The following is a 26066-nucleotide window of genomic DNA, read 5'->3' on the forward strand; positions in this document are numbered from 1 at the left end:
TTGCAACTTGAAGGGGAAGTCTTGAAGAATAAATTGAGATTAAGTTTGGTCAATCTCAGCTCCTAGCACAGCAGCAGCTACCCATTCCCCACCCCCAGCCACATGGCAGGCAGCTCTGCATGTGTTCCTGGAGCATCTTGCACACAGCTTGTGGGAGCTAGGATGGGAAATCTGAAAAGGAAATTACAAAAACAATTCCACTTATAAGAGCTAAAAAAGAATAAAATACTTAGGAATTAACTCAACCAAGGAGCTAAAAGACTTATACAATGAAAACTACAAAACATTATAGAGAGACAGATACTGAAGATAACATAGATAAATGGAAACACATCCCTGATTCATAGATTGAAATATTTAATACTGTTAAAATGTCAACATTACCCAAAGAAATCTACACATTCAGTGCAATCCCTATCAAAATCCCAATGCTGGGGTGCATGGGTAACACAGTTGGTTAAACATGTGACTCTTGGTTTCAGCTTAGGTCATGATCTCAGGGTCACGAGATCAAGTCCCATGTCAGGCTATGTGTTCAGCACGGAGTCTGCTTGAGATTCCCTCTCCCTCTCCTTCTGCCCTTCCCATCCATACACACACACACTCTCTCTCTCTTTAAAATATATAAATCTTTTAAAAAATTCCCAATGATGTGTTTTGCGTAAATAGACAAACCCATTCTAAAATTCATAAAGAATCTCAAGGAGTCTTGAATGCACAAAACAATCTTGAAAAAGAACAACAAAATAAGAGAAAGAGGGCCTACCTGATTTCAAAATTTACTGCAAAGCTACAGTCATCAAAATAGCATAGTATTGGCATAAAGACAGACATAAAAATAGAATAGAGATAAACCACTGCATATTGGGTCAAATGATTTTTGACAAGGGTGCCAAGACCGTTCGATGGGAATAGCACAGTCTTTTCAACAAATGGTGCTGAAAAAATTGGATACCCATGTGCAAAAGAATAAAGTTGTACCCTTATTTACTAATGCTGTATACAAGAATTAATTCAAAATGAATCAAGGACCTAAATGTAAGACCTAAAACAATAAAACTCTTAGAAAAAAACATAGGGGGTGCTGGGTAGCTCAGCTAATTAAGCATCTGCCTTCGGCTTAGGTCATGATCCCAGGGTCCTGGGATGGAGCTCCACATTGGGCTTCCTTCCTCAGTGAGGAGCCTGATGTTCCCCTGCTTGTGCTCTCTCTCTCTAATAAATAAATAAAATTTAAAAAATAAATAAAAAGACATAGGACATAAGTTTCATGACATTGGATTTAATAATGATTTCTTAGATATGACTCCAAAGGCACAGGTAAAGGCAAAGTGGACTTAAAAGGGGGAAAAAAACCTGTACATCAAAAAACATTATCCAGAGAGTAAAAAGACAACCCACAGAATGAAAGAAAATATTTGCAAATTATGTATCTGATAAGAGATTAATACCCAGAATGTATAGAGAACTCTTAAAACTCAACAATAAAAAAAAAAAGATTTAAAAATGGGCAAAGGACTTCAGTAGACATTTATCCAAAGAAGATACGTGAATGGGCCATAAGCACATAAGATGATGTTCAATATTGTTAATCATTAGGGAAATGCAAACAATCAAAACTACAATGCAATACCATTTTATATCTATTAGGATAGCCATTATAAAAAAAAAAAAAAAGCAGAAAACAATATGCATTGATGAGGATGTAGAGAAACTGGAACCCTCACACACTGCTGGTAGAAACATAAAATGGTACGGTTGTTACAGAAAACAATATGGTGGTTCCTCAAAAAATTAAAAATGGAATTACCGTGTGACCCAGCAATCCCACTTCTGGGAATATTACCCAAAAGAATTGAAAGCAAGGTCTTGAAGAGACCACTGTACAACCAAGTTCATAGCAGCATTATTCACAGTAGGTATTCACAGTAAGTAAAACCTGAAAGCAACCCAAGTGTCCATCAACAGATGAATAGATAAGAAAAACTGGTGTATACATACAATGAAATATTATTTAGCTTTTAAAAAGGACACTCTGCAATACGCTACAACATGGATGAACCCTGAGGGCATTATGGTGATAGAAGTCAATCAAAAAAAGACAACTGTATGAGTCCACTTATTGAGGTACTTAGAGTAATCAAAATCATAAAGATAAAAAATATAATCATGGTTTCAGGGCTACAAGGAGAGGAGAATGGGGAGTTACTTTTTTTTTTTTTTGTAAGAATGGTTAGGTATAGCATTTGTTCTACAAGATGTATAAAGAGTTATGAGATGGATGTGGTGATTGCTGCAGAACAATCTGGACATTTTCATATCAGTTAACTGTACCCTTAAAAATGGTTAAGATGGTAAAATTTTACATTATGTATTTAACACAATAAGAAAAAGAAAAAAAGAAAGAAATGGGGGAAAGATACCCCTATTATTAGAAGAACTTGAAAAGTCACATTGCAAAGGATATGAGTATAAGACAGGGGAGGGATTTGGTGTTGCTGTGCAATCTTTCTGCTACACATGGAGCACCTGAAGGCAGTAGAGAGAAAAATCACAGCACCCCTCCTCACCTAAGGACACAGAACTTGGCCAATCTCCAGCTCCTATTCCCATCCCCAGTCCTCTGCTTACGTAATGGGGACCAGGAAGGTACAGAAAGAGGTAGGAGTTTATGAAGCACTATGTTAGCAGTGACTGAGAACAACAATATAGATTCAGAGCTCTAGAAACTGGCCCCAATTTGGGTGTTTTGTTTTAAACAACGTATTTTGTTCTTATTTCTTTAACTGTGGGATATAGTTACAGAGCAAAAAGAATACTCCCACTCCATATCCTATTATTATGGTATTGTTATATCAATTGATCTGGTTGGATAAATAAAGTTGCAATTTCACTTCATTTATCAGACCAAATTTTGGAAGGATTAAGGTCCAGAACTCCGGGGCACACAGCCTGGAGCCCAAACTAAACCTGAGTCTCCTGATTCCAAGTTGTGGTTCTATAATTCCTCTACTTAGGCTGCAAATAGGAACTAGCAGAAGCTTCTCTGAAAGCTATAGTTGCATAGCACTTAACATAAGTTTGGAAATACTTTAACCATGCACTCAAAAAAATGAGTGGAGTCAATGGCGGTTATGAAGAGAGTGAACCACCACCCATTCCCACCAAGCCAATACTTGGTAATTAATGTCTTTGCTCCAAATCTAGTCCTCTTCCCACCATACATTGCTGCCTCTTATAGTGAGTAGTACTGTGTCCTCCAAAAAGCTATGCTAATGTCCTAACTCTTAGTACCTGAGAAGGTGACCTTATTTGGAAATAGGATCTTTACAGTTGTAATCAAGTTCAGATGAGGTCATACTGGATAAGGGTGGGCACTGATCCAAAAATGGATGTCCGTAGAAGAAGAGGAAAATTTGGACCTAGAGACAGACAGTGAAGAACACCACATGACAAGAGAGACAGAGATTGAGGTGGTGACAACAGGGCAGAGATCGAAGTGATGCATCTGCAAGCCTCAGAATGCCAAGGGTTGCCAAAACCATCAGAAGGTAGGAAGAGGCCAGAAAGGATCAACCTCTAGAGCCTCCAGAGATAGCACAACCCAGCTGATAACTTGATTCCAAACATCTAACCTCCAGAACTATGAGACAATAAATGTCTGTTGTTTCAAGTCACTCAGTTTGTGATCATTTGTTACAGCAGCCTTAGGATACACCTTTCAACTTCTTCCAATTTTTTAAAAACTTCTTCCACAATAAATACCCTAGTGAACACCTTGTATAATGTAATGAAGAGGAAGAGAATCACAGACAAATCGGCATTTCATATTTCTTAGAATGAGGAAGAGAGGAGTCAGAAGGAACACAGAGCTTTAGCTTTAGAATATTGGTTTTTCCCCCTCCAATTCTCACCAGGTCAGCCACCCTACCTAAAACAGCCGCATGAAGCTAGTCTCTAAACTTCCAGTACAATTTTATTTGACCTTTACTTAAAGACCACCTCTACCAGGCAACTGACTTTGTTCCATCCCCTTGGGGTGATGCAGAAGGCAGGTTTCACAGTGTTCCTTTCATTGTTCTGCCTGGGAATCTAAACCTGTTTATCCTAAAAGAAACCAGCCTGAAAGTGCCAAGTGAAGCAACAACAAAACATATTTCATACACTTTTGAGAAAAATATGCAGGGAAGAAAAATGAAGAGAATAAAATAGTCTGTTTATCTGAAAACTGTTTTTTCATACTAAGTACTATGTTTATAGAGCCAATTCATCATGTCCACCATAAGTGGAACTGAAGCATGTTTCTTCCACACATTGTTTGACACGGAAAGTGAGTATTTTATTGGCATTGGGTAATTTAAACTCACATAGTGGTGTCTGGAGTATATTAGCAGTATACCATGCAAAGTTTAGATTGTTTGGCAGTTTGTGTACCAGAGAGAAGCAGTCCACAATAATTCAGGAGAAAGGCAAGGGCAAAAAGTGTGAAGCAGTTGCTTTATGTCAGACAAATATAGCTGATAAAACCTAAGAAACCTGGTACCTGGTTTGCTAAATAACTAGTTTAATGGCAGAGTTAAAGACACTGACATGGAAATACTGACCTAACGACATATACAGATACATATACATATACACATACACATATACATACAGATAACCTCCTCAGGCAAGCTGTTAAATTTATTCTTCCTATTTTTGTTTCTATCTTTCCTATAACAAAGAGCATATGAAGGAACACACACATATACATGTACACATACACACACATATTTATTGATATAAGAAAACATAGTGCTTTGCGGTTTAAAGTATTAGCTCTGGAGTTAGACTACCTGGATTTGAATCCCAGGTTTAACATTTACTGCTGTGCAAACTTTGTGTAAATACCTAATATCTCAAAAATACTATTGTGATGAGCATTAATGAGGAGAATGCATGAAAAATGCAATCTGAGGCACAGAATAAGTGGCAAAAAGTGATATCATCATATCACCATCCTCACTGCTGTTATATACATGCATACATTTGGTTATTAATGTATGTCTATACAACTAGTAGCATCCCTAGGTTTGTATACAAATTTAGGGGACTATGAACTTAAGACAGGACTGGAATTTGGGGAAATTATGTTAACTTTTTCTTTAAAAATACTGTGCTGAAAACACCAAATGCTGGAGAGGATATGGAGCAACAAGAGTGAAATTTCATTCCCCACTAGTGGGAATGCAAAAAAAGTACAGACATTGTGGAAGAGTTTGGAGATTTGTAATTTTGTAATTAAACGTACTCTGGGACACCTGGGTAGCTTTGTCAGTTAAGCGTCTGCCTTCAGCTCAGGTCACGATCTCAGGGTCCTGGGATCAAGTCCCACATTGGGCTCCCTGCTCAGTGGAGAGTCTGTTTCCCCCTTTTCCTCTGCCACTCTCCCAGGTTGTGTGCTCTCTCCCTCTCACTCATTCTCTTCCTCTCTCAAATAAATAAAATAAAATCTTTAAAATAAATAAACAAACAAACAAACATACTCTTACTATAGGATCCAGCAATTGCACTCCTTGGTGTTTCCTAAAGGAGCTGAAAATGTGTTCACACAGAAACCTTTACGTGGATGTTTCTGGCAGTTTTATTCACTGTTGCCCAAACCTGGAAGCAACAAAGGTGCCCTCCAGTAGGTGACTGGGTAAATGAACTGTGTACATCCAGACAATGGAATACTATTTAGAGCTAAAAAGAAATGAACTATCAAAATTTGGAAAACATGGAGGAAACTCAAATACACACTACTAAGTGAAAGAAGTCAATCTGAAAAGGCCATATACTGCATGATTGCAACTATCTAACATTTTGGAAAAGGCAAAACTATGGAGACAGTAAGATGATCAGTGGTTGTCTTTGCAGGATACGGATATACAGGTGGAGCACAGAGAATTTTTAGGGAAGTAAAACTACTCTGTATGTCATTATAATGGTCAATACATGTCATGACATAGTTGTCCAAACCCTCTGTATGTCATTATAATGGTCAATACATGTCATGACATAGTTGTCCAAACCCAGAGAGTGTACAGCACCAAGAGTGAGCTGTATATAAACTATGGACTTTGGGTGATTAAGAAGTGTCAGTGTAAATTCATCATTTATAACAAATGCACCACTCTGGTGTAGCATATCAGTAATGAGGGAGACTCTGATGTTTAGGGGCAGGGAGTATGTGGGAAATCTCTGGATCTTCTGTTCAATTTTCCTGAAAACCTGAAATTGCTCTAAAAAATGAGGTCTTAAAAAATATATTATAAAATAAAACTCAGGAAAATGTCTCAGAGCCCAAACTTATTCAAATGGCCAGTTAATTAATAGAAAAGATCTGCTAAATCATCATAAATCTCATCAGCTAGACAACCTGGATAAATCAGCATTGTCTCATCTACCCATTTATGGACCATTTGATTCATGCTATGAAAGATGGGACACTATGATTAAAGATAAAAAGGAAGTAAAGCCAAAGGTATTACAGGAGAATAAGAAATAGGTCAATTTGTCTGGCTCAGCAGGTGGTGATTTAAATCACACTAGACCTACCACAAATCCCGGCTTCCACTCCCTGACCTGCAGTAGGAATACTGGATTTTTTGGAGCCTCAATGCTGGGCTGGTTGATTTTCATTTCAATTATAAGCAAAGGCTATGTGATACTGAGTAACTGTATGTTAAAGCACTTTCAAAGATTCATCAACACTAGAAAAAAATAATGGAATTTTATCAAACTCATTGCCATATATCACCTTAATATGAAGTTAAAAAACAAATATAACTAAGATACGAATGTCAGTCTAAAGAAGTTGAATTCTCCATTCTAGCCCATGGAAAGCCAGTGAAGACATTTTAAGAAGTGAGATGATCAAAATGGTATCTCAGTGGGTTGCTCTTTCAGCTATTATGTGGCCTCATTTTTATTGAGTCATGTTTTTCTTCTTGAAAGGCAGATGAGATCACAAATAAAGCTCTTGAGAATGTTTTTGCTGTTCAGAATTTACCATAGAAAATATACATTAAAAAATAATTTGTGACATTTATAAATACAATTCCCTGGCTAATAATCACTCTAATAGCACTATACAGGAAGGTACTTACAAAAAGATGGATTTAAAAACCTATCAGAAATGTATTTTTTTTTTCATGTAGTAATGTTTGGCTCTCTTTTTAAAGAAATATTATACCTTTTTACTGACATAAGTGCACCACATTTCCCTTCTACCATAACTTCTGTGTAGTAGAGCATATTATTGCTCAAAATACAGTTGACCCTCTTGGACAGCCACATGTAGGAGAATGAAACTGGACCATTTTCTTATACGATATACAAAAATAGATTCCAAATGGATGAAAGACCTAAATGTGAGATAGGAATCCATTAAAATCTTAGAGGAGAGAACAGGCAGCAACCTCTTCAACCTCAGCCACAGCAACTTCTTGCTAGACACATCTCCAAAGGCAATGGAAAAAAAAGTAAAAATGAACTACTGGGACTTCATCAAGATAAAAAGCTTCTGCACAGCAAAGGAAACAGTCAACAAAACTAAAGGCAACCTAAAGCATGGGAGAAAATATTTGCAAATGAAATATCAGATCAAGGGCTAGTCTCCAAATCTATAAAGAACTTACCAAACTCAACACCTAAAAAACAAATAATCCAGTCAAGAAATGGAGAGAAGACATGAACAGACATTTCTCCAAAGATGACATACAAATGGCCAACAGACATATGAAAAAATGCTCAACACCATTTGGCATAGGGGAAACACAAATCAAAACCACAATGAGACACCACCTCACACCAGTCAGAATGGCTAAAATTAATAAGGCAGGAAACAACAAATGTTGGTGAAGTTGTAAAGAAAGGGGAACCCTCTTACACTGTTGGTGGGAAGACAAGCTGGTCCAGCCACTCTGGAAAAAAGTATGGAAGTATGGAGGTTCCTCAAGAAGCTAAAAATAGATCTATCCTATGACCCGGCAATCACACTACTGGGCTACTGGGTATTTACCCCAAAGACACAAATGTAGTCATCTGAAGGGGGACCTGCACCTAATGTTTCTATCAGCAATGTCCACAACAGCCAAACTGAGGAAAGAGCCAAGATGTCCATCAACCGATAAACGAATAAAGATGTAGTATATATACACAATGGAATATTATTCAGCCATCAGAAAGGATGAAATCTTACCATTTACATTGACATGGATGGAAGTGGAGGGTATTACACAGAGAAATAAGTCAATCAGAGAAAGACAATTATATGGTTTCACTCATATGAGGAATATGAGAAACAGCACAGAGGATCATAGGGAAAAACATAGGGAGGGAAAAACTGAGTGGGAAGAAATCAGAGAGGAAGACAAACCATTAAAGACTCTTAACTATAGGAAAGAAATTGAGGGTTGCTGGAGGGGTGGTTGGTAGGGGGACGGGGTAGCTGGATGATAGCTACGGGGTAGCATTAAGGATGGCATATGATGTGATGAACACTGGATAAAAAAAATACAGTTGACCCTTGAACAATGTAGGGGTGAGGGAAAAAGACCCCCTCCCCAACACAGTCAAAAATCTGCATATAACTTTTCACTCCCCCAAAACTGAACTATTAATAGCATACTATTGACTGGAAGCCTTACCAATAACACAAAAAGTTGATTACCACATATTTTGTATGCTATATTCATTATATACCATATTCTTAGAATAAAATTAGATGAAAGAAAATTTTTAAATCATAAGGAAACGAAAATACACTTGCAGTATTGTTTCAAAGGGGGCAAAAAATCTGTGTATAAATAGGCCTGTGCAGTTCAAATGCATGTTGTTTAAGGGTCAACTGTATTTCCTGTATCTTCCTGGGAGTTGATTGGAGATTGCTATTAAGTTTGTCTCTGTGATCTTCTCTGACTGACAAAATGTGACTAGAAGTGACAAATATCACTTCCAAGTATAAGCCAGAAAAGCCTTCACATAGTTTCATCACCTTCTCTTTTCTGACTGCCAAGAGAGAATGAAATAATGAAGTTTTCATATTCCTTTTTAAAAAATGTTCTGAAACTACAGAAACAGGTAAACACCAGAATTCTTTAAATCTATCTGATCAGTGAGTGACAGTTCCACAGCCATAACAATAATCACAACTGCTTAGGAACACCAGCCAATCAGTGAAGGCATTTTGCTTCTAAAAGTCATCTAGTAGGGACTGGACTTTCAGAAGAAACATTATCTGAATGTCAATTATCCATCAGTCTCACTGTAGTATCCATGCTTCTACAGCTGATGTCAGCACACTCCCATCTTGAAAGTCAGTCAATCCCCAAATTCCACGTTCCCAAAAGCTCTAAAAGAGATAGGTTCCCTGCTTCACTTGAAGACCATATGCCTGACCCACAGAGCTTTCCCTCACTTAAATAAGCAATAAATACATGTTAAGGTTTTTGTTTCAGATATTGAGAGATGGTCTTGTCCTGTGACACATAACATTTTTTTAAAATGACCAGAAAGGGGTTATTCTGTCAGTTTGGGTTCCCCAGTGAAGAGAATGTGGAGCAGAGCCATGGTTGATCCATAAGGGACATCAAACATAAATGAGAATTATAAAGTAAGCCAAGTACTTTGTAAAGGTACTTTGTAAACACAAAGTAAGTCAGACTAAGCTAAATTATACACCCTATAAACATAAGTTTTGGCTATAGGAGATTACACAAAGAAAACAAATAGTTACAATTTAATTGCCCACCCCCATAAAAGATGAGTTTTCCTCTTACAAAATTAGACTACTCTTCCCTCATTTACTATAGTCATAGTTTTCACATTTCAGTGCAATATTTATTTTAAAAGTTTCATTCATTTCATTAGAAAATTATTTTTCTGTAAGATATATGATTTTAAAAGATTCCTCTTGTGCAAAAAGATTGCCAAAACAGTAACATGAGCAAAAAATATAAAGCAAAGTAAAAATATGGCAACAAAAGAAATAATGTACTTCATTATATTTTAACCATCCATAAATTTTTAATTCTTAAGCAATTTCTCCCACAGGACTCTGTATTCAGTTTTAAAATGAAAACACATGAGGTAATTTCATTTGTCTTTAAAATACGTCAAACTTTACTAGAACATACCTATTACAATAAAATAATATGCTATATTTGTATCTCATTTGATATATGATTATTTTCAAATTTCATTATTTGGTTGTACATCATAGAATTCACTTTGAAGGACAGAAGAATTCAGTTATCATGGAACCCAATGAGTAATTTAACAAATATATGATGAAAACGTGTTATATGTAAAGTAAGGTGTAAATGTCATTAGTGTTCAAAAATAAATAAGACACAGGGGCGCCTGGGTGGCTCAGTGGGTTAAGCCGCTGCCTTCGGCTCAGGTCATGATCTCAGGGTCCTGGGATCGAGTCCCGCATCGGGCTCTCTGCTCAGCAGGGAGCCTGCTTCCTCCTCTCTCTCTGCCTGCCTCTCTGCCTGCTTGTGATCTCTCTCAGTCAAATAAATAAATAATATCTTTAAAAAAATAAATAAATAAATAAATAAGACACAGAACTAACCCTCAGATCTGAAAGTAGAAAATCTATGGGATGCCTGGGTGACTGGGTCAGTTCAGTGTTTTCCTTTGGCTCAGGTTATGTTCCCAAAGTCTTGGAATCAAGTCCCACATCAGGCTCCTTGCTCAGCAGGGAGCCTGCTTCTCCTTCTGCCCCCCAAACCCTGCTTGTACTTACCCTCTCTCTCTCTGACAAATAAATAAAATTTTTAAAAAATAATAAAAAAGTAGTAAATGTTTCACATATAATCAATAAAATATAAGACTGAGAAATAGCATCAGAGAGAGATAAAAAGATATGCAAAATCTGAAAAATTAGAAATCACAACTGAGAAAAATCAGAGAAGGATCATGGAGCAGTTATATTTAAACTAGGTCTTGGGGACACCTGGGTGGTTCAGTTGGTTAAAGCATCTGCCTTAGGCTCAGGTCACAGTCTCCAAGTTCTAGGATCAAGCCCCGTGTTGGGCTCCCTGTTCAATGGGGCAGCGGGGAGGGGGGGAGGCGTTGGGGGGGTGGTAATGCTTCTCTTCTCCCTCCCATGGGTTGTGCTTTGTCTCTCTCCAATAAATAAAATCTGTGAAAAGAAAAGAAAAAAAAAAAAAGAAGAAGAAGAAAAAAGAAAAAGAAAATGAACTGGGTTTGAAATCCAGGTAGATAATACACACATGAGCCTAGCTCTAATCCACATAAGGCAGAATCTGTCTCTTTAGTGTTGCCCTGATCTAGCAAGACAGAGCTCTTCTTCCAACATGACTCATTATTTTCTTTATGTGTATTATCAATACCCTCTGAGATTTGGCAGAAGGGAAAGAGGAAGTTATGTTTTAGGATTTGCTCTCAAGTTCTTCCCACTCATTAAGGCATCATAATTTTTTTTTTTTTTAAAGACAGAAGATTTCTTTTTTTTTTTTAAGATTTTATTTATTTGACAGAGAGATCACAAGTAGGCAGAGAGGCAGGCAGAGAGAGAGGGGAGGAAGCAGGCTCCCTACAGAGCAGAGAGCCTGATTCGGGGCTTGATCCCAGGACCCTGAGACCATGACCTGAGCCAAAGGCAGAGGCTTTAACCCACTGAGCCACCCAGGTACCCCAAGGCATCATAATTTAATTTAACTACCTCTTCTAACAAATCTGAAGTGAAGTAGAGATTTTAAAGCATACAGGTCATTGGAAATTAATTCAAGGTTTATACATTTCGCTGAACTGTTAGCTTATGAAAGCCCAGATTGTCAATACCTTGAGTGAGACTCTTAAAGTAGACTACTTTTCTATGTTTTACTTCTTCTATATGGGCCAGAGCTTTAATCCAAAGCACTGAATCCCACTCAGGGATTAATAGTGGTGAAAACTGTGAGTTAACTAGATGTGATGGAGCAGCCGACTGATAAAGCTTGATTATAGGACTCATAATTCACTGGAAAAAATTCATTAGTCAACATTTTCCCTGACACTTCCTTCCTAGTAATAGTCAAAGCACCCTTCTACAGCCCTTTCCCACAATTACTTTTCTCACTCAGGAAATTCTAGGATGAGCAGATTAAAAGAAAAGCAAATCCTTCACCCCATATTTCACCTACAAAAGTGGGCAGCAACATGATTTGGGGAAATTTCTTGAAGTCATGATGAAATTTATAGCAGAACAAAAGCCACCTGGGCCTATTATTTATTTTTAAAGCAAAGTAAGTCCTTTTTAAAAAACTCATACTCAATTTTATTAAGCAATATTAAAAAGCAATAGAGCTTCCAGGACACACAGGAATATAGTGCACATATCATTTATATGCAGTTGTGCATAAATCATTCTTTTTTCTTTTTTCAGAAGAATAAAATCAGAACTTCATGGCACTTTCAGAAAATACCCACTTAACTCTCAAGAATAACCCTATAAAAGAAGGCTTATCAAATTCTCCAGAATAAAAATCAGGCCTAAATTGGAAGACTTTGCCATTATACAGCCATTCTCCAACCCTCTGACTTAGTGGAGTTAATATCACTGCCATCGTTATTACTTAAAATAAATGGAATAATGGCCACTTCCTAGGAAAAACAGTAAATTAACTGGCAGAGCCCATGAACATAAACAAAGCTTAAGTCTCAATGTTTAAAAAAAATTTTTTTAAGTTCTCTGGGTAAAAAGCTCATTATAATCATCAGCCACTTTTTAAGAGAAAAAAGCAGCCTCTCAGATCCCCACATCACATTTACGAATGGGTCAAACTAAAGTAAAAATACTGAGTAATGAGTCAAAAGAACTTGGCCCCAGACTTAGATATACTAAATACAACAATTTGCTCGATGACATATTGTTATTTTTTGTTCCTCAGTTTCTTCACCTGAAAATGGAAATCAAGTCTCATCCTAGAAGTGTTCAGCCATCAAATTCAGGAATATATACAGAAGCATTCTCTGCAAACTCTAAAATATAAGGGGCCCCTACTACCACACTTTTTTAAAGTCTGTCTGACCTTTAGTTCTTAGATACTGGCTCCTCAGTTGACCCCGTGGATATTTACTTCTACACCATCTTGGCATTGACTTGTGGGCATTGCTGGATATGTCCCTACCCTCTCTTCTTCTCATTCTTTCCTGGTATAAAACTGAGTTGATCTCCACCAGTCACAAAAATCTGTGAAACATATAAATGTTTCAAAAGTTCTCTGAGAGACTCAGAGCAAAAAGCAGACTGCAAATTCAAAGTTCCAATAAGATTGTCATGACACTAAAGTATTACCACATCTCTTTGGAATTTGTATAGCTTTTCTGTCCTTAGGACACAAGCAGAATAAATTGGGTAAGGGTTTGGGTCTTGAGGAGCCATTCCAGACAGCCATATATGAGCACAGACTGGGGCCAGAGCTGGCTACAGAGCCTCTGAATTCCATTACGAGACTGTTGGATGAGGCCATTTTACCTACATCATAATGAATAAATTATCTCAGGCTTCCCGACTGTTTTGAAACTAGACATATGACATTTAAACTTGGGGTAAGCAATTACTGAAAAACTGACAATCTGCGCCAACAGAAAAGTTCAGAATATTCCCTTCTTCAGCCAGACACTTTTAACTGTGAGGGAAGAAGAAGAACTAATCTATGTTTCAATTAGTTCCTGGTGACTCTAGCAAGCTTCGATGGATTAATCAAATTCTGGCTTTTGCGGGGAAGGATTTACTTAAAATCAAATTGATCTGTTGTTCTCATATTATCACTGGTAAATCTATATTTACTCTGCTTTAGGGCTTCTGAAGAGTAATAAATTGTCACCACTCCTGCAGTCTGCCTGAGTCTCAAGTCACACTTGAAATGAGTTTAATATTTAGAGCCCCTTTCAAAAGTACTGTTGCTTGCAGACACTCAGTCATAAACTTTCCAACAACAACAACAAAAAAATGCCATGGTAGAAGCAAGATTTCATGAAGGCAGAGTCAGATTATAAATCTTCTTCTTGACTTTTGGGGATAAGAAAGACAGTGTTACTGAACAAAAGGAAAATGCAAATGCAAAGAAAGTGTGAAGTGAGTGTGGTATATGTGTATGTGCACATGCCTGTTTGTGTGTGTGTGTGTGTGTTTATGTGTGTGTGTACATGTGCAGTAATGGGGTGGTGAGGGCATCTAGTAGCTTTCTGAAATAATATTTCCATCCACTTTCATTCTTACTTAGTGGAACATTCTTCCCAGGCTTGGCCTGGTCTGGCCTTGCCTTGCCTTGCCTTTTCTTTCCTTTGAGGGACACTGACAACAGCCTCCCCTGCTCAGAATACACTCTGCAGATGTTGCTTGGAAAAGCATGCCCATCACTCAGACTCCTTATCATTTCCAGGGACCATTTGTTCTTTGTCCCTAGTGGGACAAAGGCTCTGATAAAACTTCAAGGCTCCGATGTTTAAATACAGATTTCTGCATTGAAAGAACATTGGTGTGGCTTTTCCTGCCAAGAGAGCTGGACTGCTAATTTGACACATCAAATGAGCCTTCTGGACCGTGAGGGGTTAACCCAGTCTGCCAGCCAAGCCAGGGAAAGGAGCGGACTCCCAGATGCCACTGCTAGCAAAATTAATCCTGGAGCTTAGCATCTGGGTGTTTCACCTGCCAGGCATGCCCCAGTAGGTCTTTTTCATCACTGGGCCAGATTAAAAGAGAATGACGAGCAGAAGCAGTTCCACACCACCAGTGACAAAAAAGGAAAAGGGAAAAGACATCCTCCACTGAGAAGGAGCCTCCAACTGCCTCCAGGTACTAATGTCCTGCAAACAGTGTATGGGAGCACTGTGCTCTGGCCAGATGCCACTTGAGCTGTCTGGCTACTGCAGAAAGGCTCAGGAACATCAGAAGCCACAGGGTAGGGCAGACTGAGGAAGTCCAAGCTACCTTCAGGGTGCCACCTGTCAAGTTTTCACCTGAGCAGACAGGATTTTTAAGTATGTTCTTTGGCTTCAGGCTTCTGGTAACATTTGTCAGCAACTTCTACCCCTAGCCTTTCTTCCCTGCCTTGTTTATTTTACACTTAACAAGAAATCAAACTTTCCCAAATCCATGTGTCTTCTTAATCTTCTTAAGAAATTTTTTAAACTCCAAACTTCTCTTGTCTTCACAGGTGTTTTCCATCTTGAAAGCATCCAGTATTTTCAACATGTTGTTTTAAACATTTGAAGTACAATTACAGCATCCAAGAATTGGCCAGTGCTGGAAAAACAATGCGTTCCACCCATTTAGACAAACTTGATGGGAGGGCAGAGGGCTCAAAAGCAGGAAGGAGGGCCAGTAGGACAGACCTGATTTGCAGGGCAAGAACCTCAAAGAAATAATGAGGTCCCAGGAGAGGTGGAGCTCTGATGTAGGGAACTGAATCCTTTTCCAAAGCTTTCATAAGATGTATTTTCCTTTCTACTGCCAGATAAAGGTCTGTGTGGGGTAGAGGGAAAGAAAGAAGTTAGGGAGTGGAGGAAGCATTTGATGAAAAATGGAGGGGAATGGTTCAGGGCTTTGCTTAGGTTTCAGGTAAGGTTTCCTTCAAAAGTTCCATGAACAATTTAAATAGTAAAAAGTGTCTGAGAGGGGCGCCTGGGTGGCTCAGTGGGTTAAGCCTCTGCCTTCATCTCAGGTCATGATCCCGGGGTCCTGGGATCGAGCCCCACATCGGGATCTCTGCTCCGCAGGAAGCCCGCCTCCACCTCTCTCTCTCTGCCTGCCTCTCTGCCTACTTGTGATCTCTGTCTGTCAAATAAATAAATAAAATCTTTAAAAAAAAAAAAAAAAAAAGAAAGTGTCTGAGAAGTAAAGAATAAACCAGGATGGAGACACACATTTCTAGGAGTCATTATTGGAGACAATCATTTTTTTTCCATTTAGCAGACACAGCTAAAAGTGGGTGGCAAAGTCCTACTTTATAAATTAGATCTCTGAATATGAAGCCATATTTTCTAAGTTTATGAGTTAATATTTTTACAAATGGAATACCCAAACTGTTATGTAAATTTCTTGAATTTGTCCTCTGAAAAAAAAAATAGCTGGCAAGCCAAATCTCAAGTTTTAGGTTCATGTCCTCCTAGCAAGATAAAATAATTATTTCTAAATGTGAATGTCAAAATGCTTATGGCTGATTGAATCTAAGCATGGTTATCTGACTCTTTTATAAAGGTGACTTTCACAAAAAACAACCTACCCTATAAGGAAATGAAGCCTTCCTCAAGTACTGATTCTCTTACCATTTTGGAAACTATGTATCCCAGTTTTCCTAGGACAGCTATTCTTCTTATCGTAGTGAAATGATTTACAGCACCAACATTTTATTCTCATAAATGTCCTGGTCTGGATGATAAATTATATTGTCTTGCTACTTAAAAAGGGCTGCAACATTCTGATATACATAAGTTGAGGTCACAGGGTCAGGACACCGGGGGCTGGCTAGAACAGCAATCCTAGGGTGAGGAATGGATCCCAGCATAGGGCCCAGGAGAGAGAGCCCAAACTGAGCACAACTGGAACTAGCAAGCCAGGGTCCCATGGCTCCTATTTTATCACTTCTTCTTTATGAAGACTGGTTAAATGTTCAGAGTACCCTCAACTAAGCTATGCAGAATTAAATGACCAGTGCCCACCCTGACGCCTGAACATAAAGAGGAAAAAAACAAAAACAAAAACGAAGTGAGAGCTGAGACAACAACTGAGTCCAGTGAGATATCACCAGGGAGGAAGGTATCTAGAGTCAGACTCTAACATCCTGCAGCTCTTCCATTATGAACACTCCTCCTTAATTGTTGGCCTTACAGAACATCTGGCATTCATTTTATTAAAGAAATGGGTTAAGTTTTCTCCTGTTGTACCAAAAAGGAAACCACATGCTCAAGAGAGAGATGATGTTTGGGCATTTTATAGAAGATGCTTTCCTCCCTCGTTATAGTCAAGAATGCCTAGATTTTTTAAAATTGCAGTAAAGAAAGGAAACAAAAATGTACTATAAAAGAAACTTGCCATTTAACACTAATGAGATGAGCATTTAAGTGTAATACGTATTAAACAGTACAATAAGCATATGCTAATTTAAATAATGACAGTCACAGTAAATGATAAGAAATAAACAAGAATAATTTTAGGGCACTAACATTACTTATATACATACAGTTGTGAAAAATCTCAATTTACATATTTCTTCCTGGATTTTATAGAATTTATCTGAAAAGTGAGGGGACATAAGTTCATTCTAGTCATTTAAGAGCAGGCTGACAAGCCATGAACACACTCACTCAGTGAACAAATATGTAGAATACCTACCATGCACAACGCACTCTTCTTCAAATGCTGATCAAACAAAAAACATGAGGAAGGTTTAAACCTCATAGAAAATACAAAACATACATGTGTTCATAAACAACTAACACTGCACTATTAGAACACACAAAGTTTTCTCATACCCCTTATTTTATTTGATCTTTCAGACAGAATAGTTCACAGGTGAACAAAAACAAATTCAGAGAGGTTGCATCTTTTAAGATCAGACAGTAAGTAAAGAGTTGGGGTTCAAACCCATAGTTTCTAACCAAGTGTTTTTTTTTGGCTATCATTCTATGTCTTATAGGATCAGCTGCCCATAGGAAAGTATATGATACAAGATTTCAATATGGCAGGAGGCAAAAGAATAAATAAAACAGGATTCTAGTCACAGGCCATGTTAAATTAGACAAAGTTCTTGAATTTCTATTTCCCCCTTTGTGAAACAAATGAAATAGTCATAATACTTCATAATTTATCTTCCTCATAGCATCCCACAATGAAGTACTCTTGAAAACTCAAAAAGTGATGCAAAGATTTATTTCCATTAAAAACTAGAAATAAGGGGCACCTGGGTGGCTCAGTGGGTTAAGCCTCTGCCTTTGGCTCAGGTCATGATCTCACGGTCCTGGGATCGAGCCCCGCATCGGGCTCTCTGCTCAGCAGTGAGCCTGCTTCCTCCTCTCTCTGCCTGCCTCTCTGCCTACTTGTGATCTCTCTCTGTCAAAAAAAAAAAAAAAAAAAAAAACTAGAAATAATTAATGATTCCTACGGTAATTGTAAATTGGGGGTAGGAGGTATATGGGAGATACCTGTACTGCTAAGGCCATCAGAATCAGTAAAATATTGCAGTATTTCTCAGCTGTTTGATTAACTGCCACTTGCTCTAGTCCCTTGAGTACCCAGTCCCATACCTGGGATCTCCTAAATGTCCCCATTAGTCAGAAACTAAAGAACCAACACTGGAAGGCTTCAGCACTAAGGCCAGTACCAACCTAGCTCACTAGCACTTGACCTCTGTCCCTGTCTTAGACACATTTCTAAGCAATAAAGGGAAGACCCCAGCTTGCTTTCTGATGTGGCCAGAGTCATGTTGCCAACATCTCCCTATGTTCCTGTGGTAAATCCCCAAGTGAAAATGGTACCACTTTTTGTACACACTGCAAGACAATAAAATTTCCAGAAATATAAAAATTATGGCTGGGATGGAAGATTTATCAAAATGGGATGCTTGACTTCCAATGACATTAATGCAGCCGTACAGAAGGTCTAACTTTGCGAAATCTGGGAGCAGTGGGCAGGTTGTTGATTATCTATTTGATGTCTTTAGGAAAGGAAGAATTAAGGAGTGCTTCAATTACTCAGGAATTTATTCCCCAACTCACAGCAATGTAATGTAGCTGGACCAGAAATAGAGCTCTTCAAAGCCAGCTAAACCATACCATAGAAAGAACATCTGAACACCAGGAATTTGAAATACTCAACACCAACAACTCTTGTCTCCAGCTTGAAATATGAGACAACTCCAACAGCTGTTAAACAGGGAGTGAGGATAACCCAAGAGAAACCACCAGTAATGTCTGCAAGTCAATGTCAGAGTAGGACATAGTCTGCTCATTCAGGGGAGAAAAACAACAAAACCAAACAAAAATAAGCATGGCAGTTATGAAAGTTACCTGCACTTTAAAAAGGGAGAGGATGTAAGCAGTAAAAATGCAAAAGAAAAACAAACTTTTGAGAAAAGATCTATTATGGGAACTGATTATATACATATATATATGTGTGTATACACACACACACACACACACACACACATATATATATATATATATATTTTTTTTTTTTGCGGGAACCTGATTTTTATTACCAATGACATGGAAGGAAACATGGACTCTATGAAATAATATGTCAACCTTTAGATATTAAGGAAATGGAATGGGTTAGGGAACTAGATTTTTTAAGACCATAATGATATGAAATTACAATAAATCATTCAATGTATCTTTATGAAGAGCAAGGCAATCTCAGAATCAAAAGCTAAGCAAGATGTGAAAAGAAATACAGAAAATTAAATCAGTCCAACAGGCAACAAACTTAAGCACTTCAAAAAGGCAGACTCTATTGGTTGGAAAACCGGCCCGCACACGGAGGGCAAGGAGACAGGAGGAAGAGGCAGACCACTCCAGACTGAGAGCTAGCGGATCTGATAAGGGAGGGAACTTACTCACTTCGGACACTGGTCTGGAGCAGCCAGAAGATGAGTAGATATTCGCACCTGCCATTCGGGAGTCTTAAAAGACTAAACAGAAGCCTTAGCTGGGTTCAGTCAGGAACACATCCTGACAGTCTCAGTGGCACCCCATTCTGTCCAGGCTGTTGGAAACACTTCCCGCTGTGGGGATCCCCCGGCCCAGAAAACAGCAGGCACATCCGGGAAACAGGGAGGTGGGGTGAAGAGGCTCCAACTGCCCGGATTGTGCTCTGATTGCCCGGATTGGGTTCTGATTGCCCGGATTGGACTGTGATTGCTGGGATGTAGGTCTGGCGTTAACTGGCAGGTCATCTCAGTGACCTCTGCTGATAGAAGAAGAAGAAAAAAAATTACAGGTTTAAAGATGATTAAAATGGAAGACAGGAAATAAGGATTAAGAAATGAGAATTGATTTCCTGGAAAATAAATATAAAAATAACCCACAATAAATATGATAATAAATAACGAACTATATAATAAAGAAGTAAAAAGGTTCTTACGTTTTACCACTGGATTAAAACATTCTTAATGTTTCCTAAATTATGTAAGGGAACGTAAGAAACATCTCAAGAAAGACTTGAGGTCTTACCTTTCCAGATCACATTCTGGTAAAGTGAATTTCAAGAAAAAAGGAGCAAATCATGCATCCCTGAGGCTGGGAGTGGAACACAGAGAAATTAACCTCTCTCAGAAGAAAACCTGTGAAGCTGGCTACTCTATGACAACATTATAAGCCATTAAAAGAAAGGTAAAAAACAAACCCTTAAAGATGTTTTGGAAAAGAAAAGGTTTACCAGGAAACCCTGTCCTCAGCCAAGTTATTCAAGTAAAGACAAGAGAAATTATTCGTAGTTGATAGGTCTCCCAATAATGGGTCTGTGATCAAAGGAGCGAGAGGGATACAAAGTGAAGGTCAAGCCAAGCTTTATTTCGTGCCAAGCATCTAGAATCAAATGGTCCGGTCGGGGCCATCTCCCAACCTCACAGACTAACTTTTATAGAGCAAAGGCCATGTGGTTGAGCCTGGCCACACACAGGTGGCCAATGAGATTGCAACACAGAGAGAAAGCTGCACAGTCATGCTAGGTCACACATGGGTGGCCAATTGAATTTCAATTTACCCCATAGTAGTTATTTGAACTAGCCTATCACCTTGGTCAGAATTGGTACCCAAAAGGCGGGGCCCACTCTCCTTGGTAGCTAGGGAGAGAGTATGTGCGTCCCACTGATTGGATGTCTCCACCTGGCCTGACCCGCCCTTGTATCTGGGCTTTGCTACCTGGAACTGGTTTCCCGGACTTGCTTTTAAGTAAGTTCCTCTGGGAGGGGCAGGGCCAATCTAAGTTTACTGCATAAACAACAAAATGGCTCCCTCTAGCTAAGTAGGACCTTACATAGTAATGCACAGGCTCACAAAGGATAGCTTCCAAAGTTATTCGTGAAAATGTTAACTGTTTAAAATATCAGTCAAAAAGGAAACCAAGTAGTGAACCTGTCATATAAAAGGATGCACAGAAGGCACTAAAGTCACTTAAATATAGTAACAGTTGTAAAACAAAAAAATAAAACATGAGCAATGGCTCAGAAAGAATAGCTTCTTAATGTTAATATATAATTTAATAGTATCTATTTATCCAGAAATCCCATATCATATGAAAAAAACTATAAAATAGATGGGGTGAATAAAAGTGGGTACTTAGTGTAGAAAAATAGCAACAGCTTTTGGTCCATTCATGACATTAATAATCAGCAAAATACATGTTCAAATATGCTATTTTAAAATTTTAATAGTAACCTCTAAAATACTGCTTTCAGTGTGGAGAGGGAGAGTTCATCCAAATTGTTTGGCAAAATTAATTAATTAATTAACATATTTCATATGACAAAAAAGCAAACAAAGACGTCTTTAAAAAGGCAAAACATACAAACAACAAAATACCAAATACAGAGAGGAGTCAAGTAGGCGGAGAAGTAGCAGGCTGAGACTACTTCGGATAGCGGGAGATCAGCTAAATAGCTTATCTAAAGATTGCAAACACCTACAAATCCAACGGGAGATTGAAGAGAAGAAGAACAGCAACTCTAGAAACAGAAAATCAACCACTATCTGAAAGGTAGGACTGGCGGAGAAGTGAATCCAAAGCGACGGGAAGATAGACCGCGGGGGGAGGGGCCGGCTCCCAGCGAGCAGCGGAGCAACGGAGCAACAGAGCAAAATCAGGACTTTTAAAAGTCTGTTCCGCTGAGGGACATCACTCCAGAGGCTTAACTGGGGTGAAGCCCATGCGGGGTCAGCGCAGCCTCAGGTCCCGCAGGGTCGCAGAAGGATCGGGGGTGTCTGAGTGTCGCAGAGCTTACCGGTATTAGAACGGGGAAGCCGGCTACAGAGAGAGCCGAGGAGTGACTCTCAGCTCGGGGTTGCCTTGAACCGGTCGCAGGCTCGGTCAGCTCGGAGCGCGGCCGGAGGCCAGGGTGACGGGAGTCATTGGGCGCTGTTCTCTGAGGGCGCACTGAGGAGTGGGGCCCCAGGCTCTCGGCTCCTCCGGGCTGGAGACCGGGAGGCCGCCATCTTCACTCCCATCCTCCGGAACTCTACGGAAAGCGCTCAGGGAACAAAAGCTCCCAAAAGCAAACCCGAGAGGATTACTCAGCGCGGCCCCGGGTAAGGGCGGTGCAACTCCGCCTGGGGCAAAGACACTTGAGAATCACTACAACAGGCCGCTCCCCCAGAATATCAACGGGAAACACAGCCAGGACCAAGTTCACCTACCGAGGAGTGTAGTTTCAATACCAAGGAGAGCGGCGGAATTCCAGAGGAGAAGAAAGCAAAGCACTGAACTCATGGCTTTCTCCCCATGATTTTTTAGCCCTGCAGTTAATTTAATTTTTTTTCTTTTTCAATTTTTTTTTCTTTTTCTCTTCTTCTGCTAAATTTTTTTAACTTTTACCGTTTTCTTTTTTAACGTTTTTTAAATAGTTTATCTAATATATATATTTTTTTTCCTCTTTTTATATTTTTTCTTTATCGGCTTTCTTTTTTTTAAATAGTTTCTTTTTTTTTTTTCTTTTCGAACCCCTTTTTATCCCCTTTCTCCCCCCTCACAATTTGGGATCTCTTCTGATTTGGCTAAAGCATATTTTCCTGGGGTTGTTGCCACCCTTTTAGTATTTTACTTGCTCCTTCATATACTCTTACCTGGACAAAATGACAAGGTGGAAAAATTCACCACAAAAAAAAAGAACAAGAGGCAGTACCAAAGGCTAGGGACCTAACCAATACAGACATTGGTAATATGTCAGATCCAGAGTTCAGAATGACGATTCTCAAGGTTCTAGCCGGGCTTGAAAAAGGCATGGAAGATATTAAAGCAACCCTCTCGGGAGATATAAAAGCCCTTTCTGGAGAAATAAAAGAACTAAAATCTAACCAAGTTGAAATCAAAAAAGGTATTAAGGAGGTGCAATCAAAAATGGAGGCTCTCACTGCTAGGATAAATGAGGCAGAAGAAAGAATTAGCGATATAGAAGACCAAATGACAGAGAATAAAGAAGCTGAGCAGAAGAGGGACAAACAGCTACTGGACCACGAAGGGAGAATTCGAGAGATAAGTGACACCATAAGATGAAACAACATTAGAATAATTGGGATTCCAGAAGAAGAGGAAACAGAGAGGGGAGCAGAAGGTATATTGGAGAGAATTATTGGAGAGAATTTCCCCAATGTGGCAAAGGGAACAAGCATCAAAATTCAAGAGGTTCAGAGAACCCTCCTCAATATCAATAAGAATAGGTCCACACCCCGTCACCTAATAGTAAAATTGACAAGTCTTAGTGACAAAGAAAAGATCCTGAAAGCAGCCCGGGAAAAGAAGTCTGTAACGTACAATGGAAAAAATATTAGATTGGCATCAGACTTATCCACAGAGACCTGGCAGGCCAGAAAGAGCTGGCATGATATATTCAGAGTATTAAATGAGAAAAACATGCAGCCAAGAATACTATATCCAGCTAGGCTATCATTGAAAATAGAAGGAGAGATTAAAAGCTTCCAGGACAAACAAAAACTGAAAGAATTTGCAAATACCAAACCAGCTCTACAGGAAATATTGAAAGGGGTCCTCTAAGCAAAGAGAGACCCTAAAAGTAGTAGATCAGAAAGAAACAGAGACAATATACAATAACAGTCACCTTACAGCAATTACAATGGCACTAAATTCATATCTCTCAATACTTACCCTGAATGTTAATGGGCTAAATGCCCCAATCAAAAGACACAGGGTATCAGAATGGATAAAAAAACAAAACCCATCTATATTTTGCCTACAAGAAACTCATCTTAAACCCGAAGACACCTCCAGGTTTAAAGTGAGGGGGTGGAAAAGAATTTACCATGCTAATGGACATTAGAAGAAAGCAGGAGTGGCAATCCTTATATCAGATCAATTAGATTTTAAGCCAAAGACTATAATAAGAGATAAGTACACTATATCATACTCAAAGGAACTGTCCAACAAGAAGATCTAACAATTTTAAATATCTATGCCCCTAACATGGGAGCAGCCAACTATATAAACCAATTAATAACAAAATCAAAGAAACACATCGACAAGAATACAATAATAGTAGGGGATTTTAACACTCCCCTCACTGAAATGGACAGATCATCCAAGCAAAAGATCAACAAGGAAATCAAGGCCTTAAATGACACACTGGACCAGATGGACATCACAGATATATTCAGAACATTTCATCCCAAAGCAACAGAATACACATTCTTCTCTAGTGCACATGGAACATTCTCCAGAATAGATCACATTCTTGGTCCTAAATCAGGTCTCAACCGGTATCAAAAGATTAGAATCATTCCCTGCATATTTTCAGACCACAATGCTCTAAAGCTAGAACTCAATCACAAGAGGAAATTTGGAAAGAACCCAAATACATGGAGACTAAACAGCATCCTTCTAAAGAATGAATGGGTCAACCAGGAAATTAAAGAAGAATTGAAAAAATTCATGGAAACAAATGATAATGAAAACACAACGGTTCAGAATCTGTGGGACACAACAAAGGCAGTCCTGAGAGGAAAATATATAGCGGTACAAGCCTTTCTCAAGAAACAAGAAAGGTCTCAGGTACACAACCTAACCCTACACCTAAAGGAGCTGGAGAAAGAACAAGAAAGAAACCCTAAACCCAGCAGGAGAAGAGAAATCATAAAGATTAGAGCAGAAATCAATGAAATAGGAACCAAAAAAACAAGAGAACAAATCAACGAAACTACGAGCTGGTTCTTTCAAAGAATTAATAAGATTGATAAACCCCTGGCCAGACTTATCAAAAAGAAAAGAGAAAGGACCCAAATAAATAAAATCATGAATGAAAGAGGAGAGATCACAACGAACACCAAAGAAATACAGACAATTATAAGAACATACTATGAGCAACTCTATGCCAACAAATTTGACAATCTGGAAGAAATGGATGCATTCCTAGAGACATATAAACTACCACAACTGAACCAGGAAGAAATAGAAAGCCTGAACAGACCTATAACCAGTAAGGAGATTGAAAAAGTCATCAAAAATCTCCAAACAAACAAAAGCCCAGGGCCAGACGGCTTCCCGGGGGAATTCTACCAAACATTTAAAGAAGAACTCATTCCTATTCTCCTGAAACTGTTCCAAAAAATAGAAATGGAAGGAAAACTTCCAAACTCATATTATGAGGCCAGCATCACCTTGATCCCAAAACCAGACAAGGATCCCAACAAAAAAGAGAACTACAGACCAATATCCTTGATGAACACAGATGCAAAAATTCTCGCCAAAATATTAGCCAATAGGATTCAACAGTACATTAAAAGGATTATTCACCACGACCAAGTGGGATTTATTCCAGGGCTGCAAGGTTGGCTCAACATCCGCAAATCAATCAATGTGATACAACACATTAATAAAAGAAAGAACAAGAACCATATGATACTCTCCATAGATGCTGAAAAAGTATTTGACAAAGTACAGCATCCCTTCCTGATCAAAACTCTTCAAAGTGTAGGGATAGACGGCACATACCTCAATATTATCAAAGCCATCTATGAAAAACCCACCGCAAATATCATTCTCAATGGAGAAAAACTGAAAGCTTTTCCACTAAGGTCAGGAACACGGCAGGGATGTCCGTTATCACCACTGCTATTCAACATAGTACTAGAAGTCCTAGCCTCAGCAATCAGACAACAAAAGGAAATTAAAGGCATCCAAATCGGCAAAGAAGAAGTCAAACTATCCCTCTTTGCAGATGACATGATACTATATGTGGAAAACCCAAAAGACTCCACTCCAACACTGCTAGAACTTGTACAGGAATTCAGTAAAGTGTCAGGATATAAAATCAATGCACAGAAATCAGTTGCATTTCTCTACACCAACAACAAGACAGAAG

The sequence above is a fragment of the Lutra lutra genome, chromosome 3, assembly GCF_902655055.1.
Source record: "Lutra lutra chromosome 3, mLutLut1.2, whole genome shotgun sequence".
Lineage (NCBI taxonomy): Eukaryota > Metazoa > Chordata > Mammalia > Carnivora > Mustelidae > Lutra > Lutra lutra.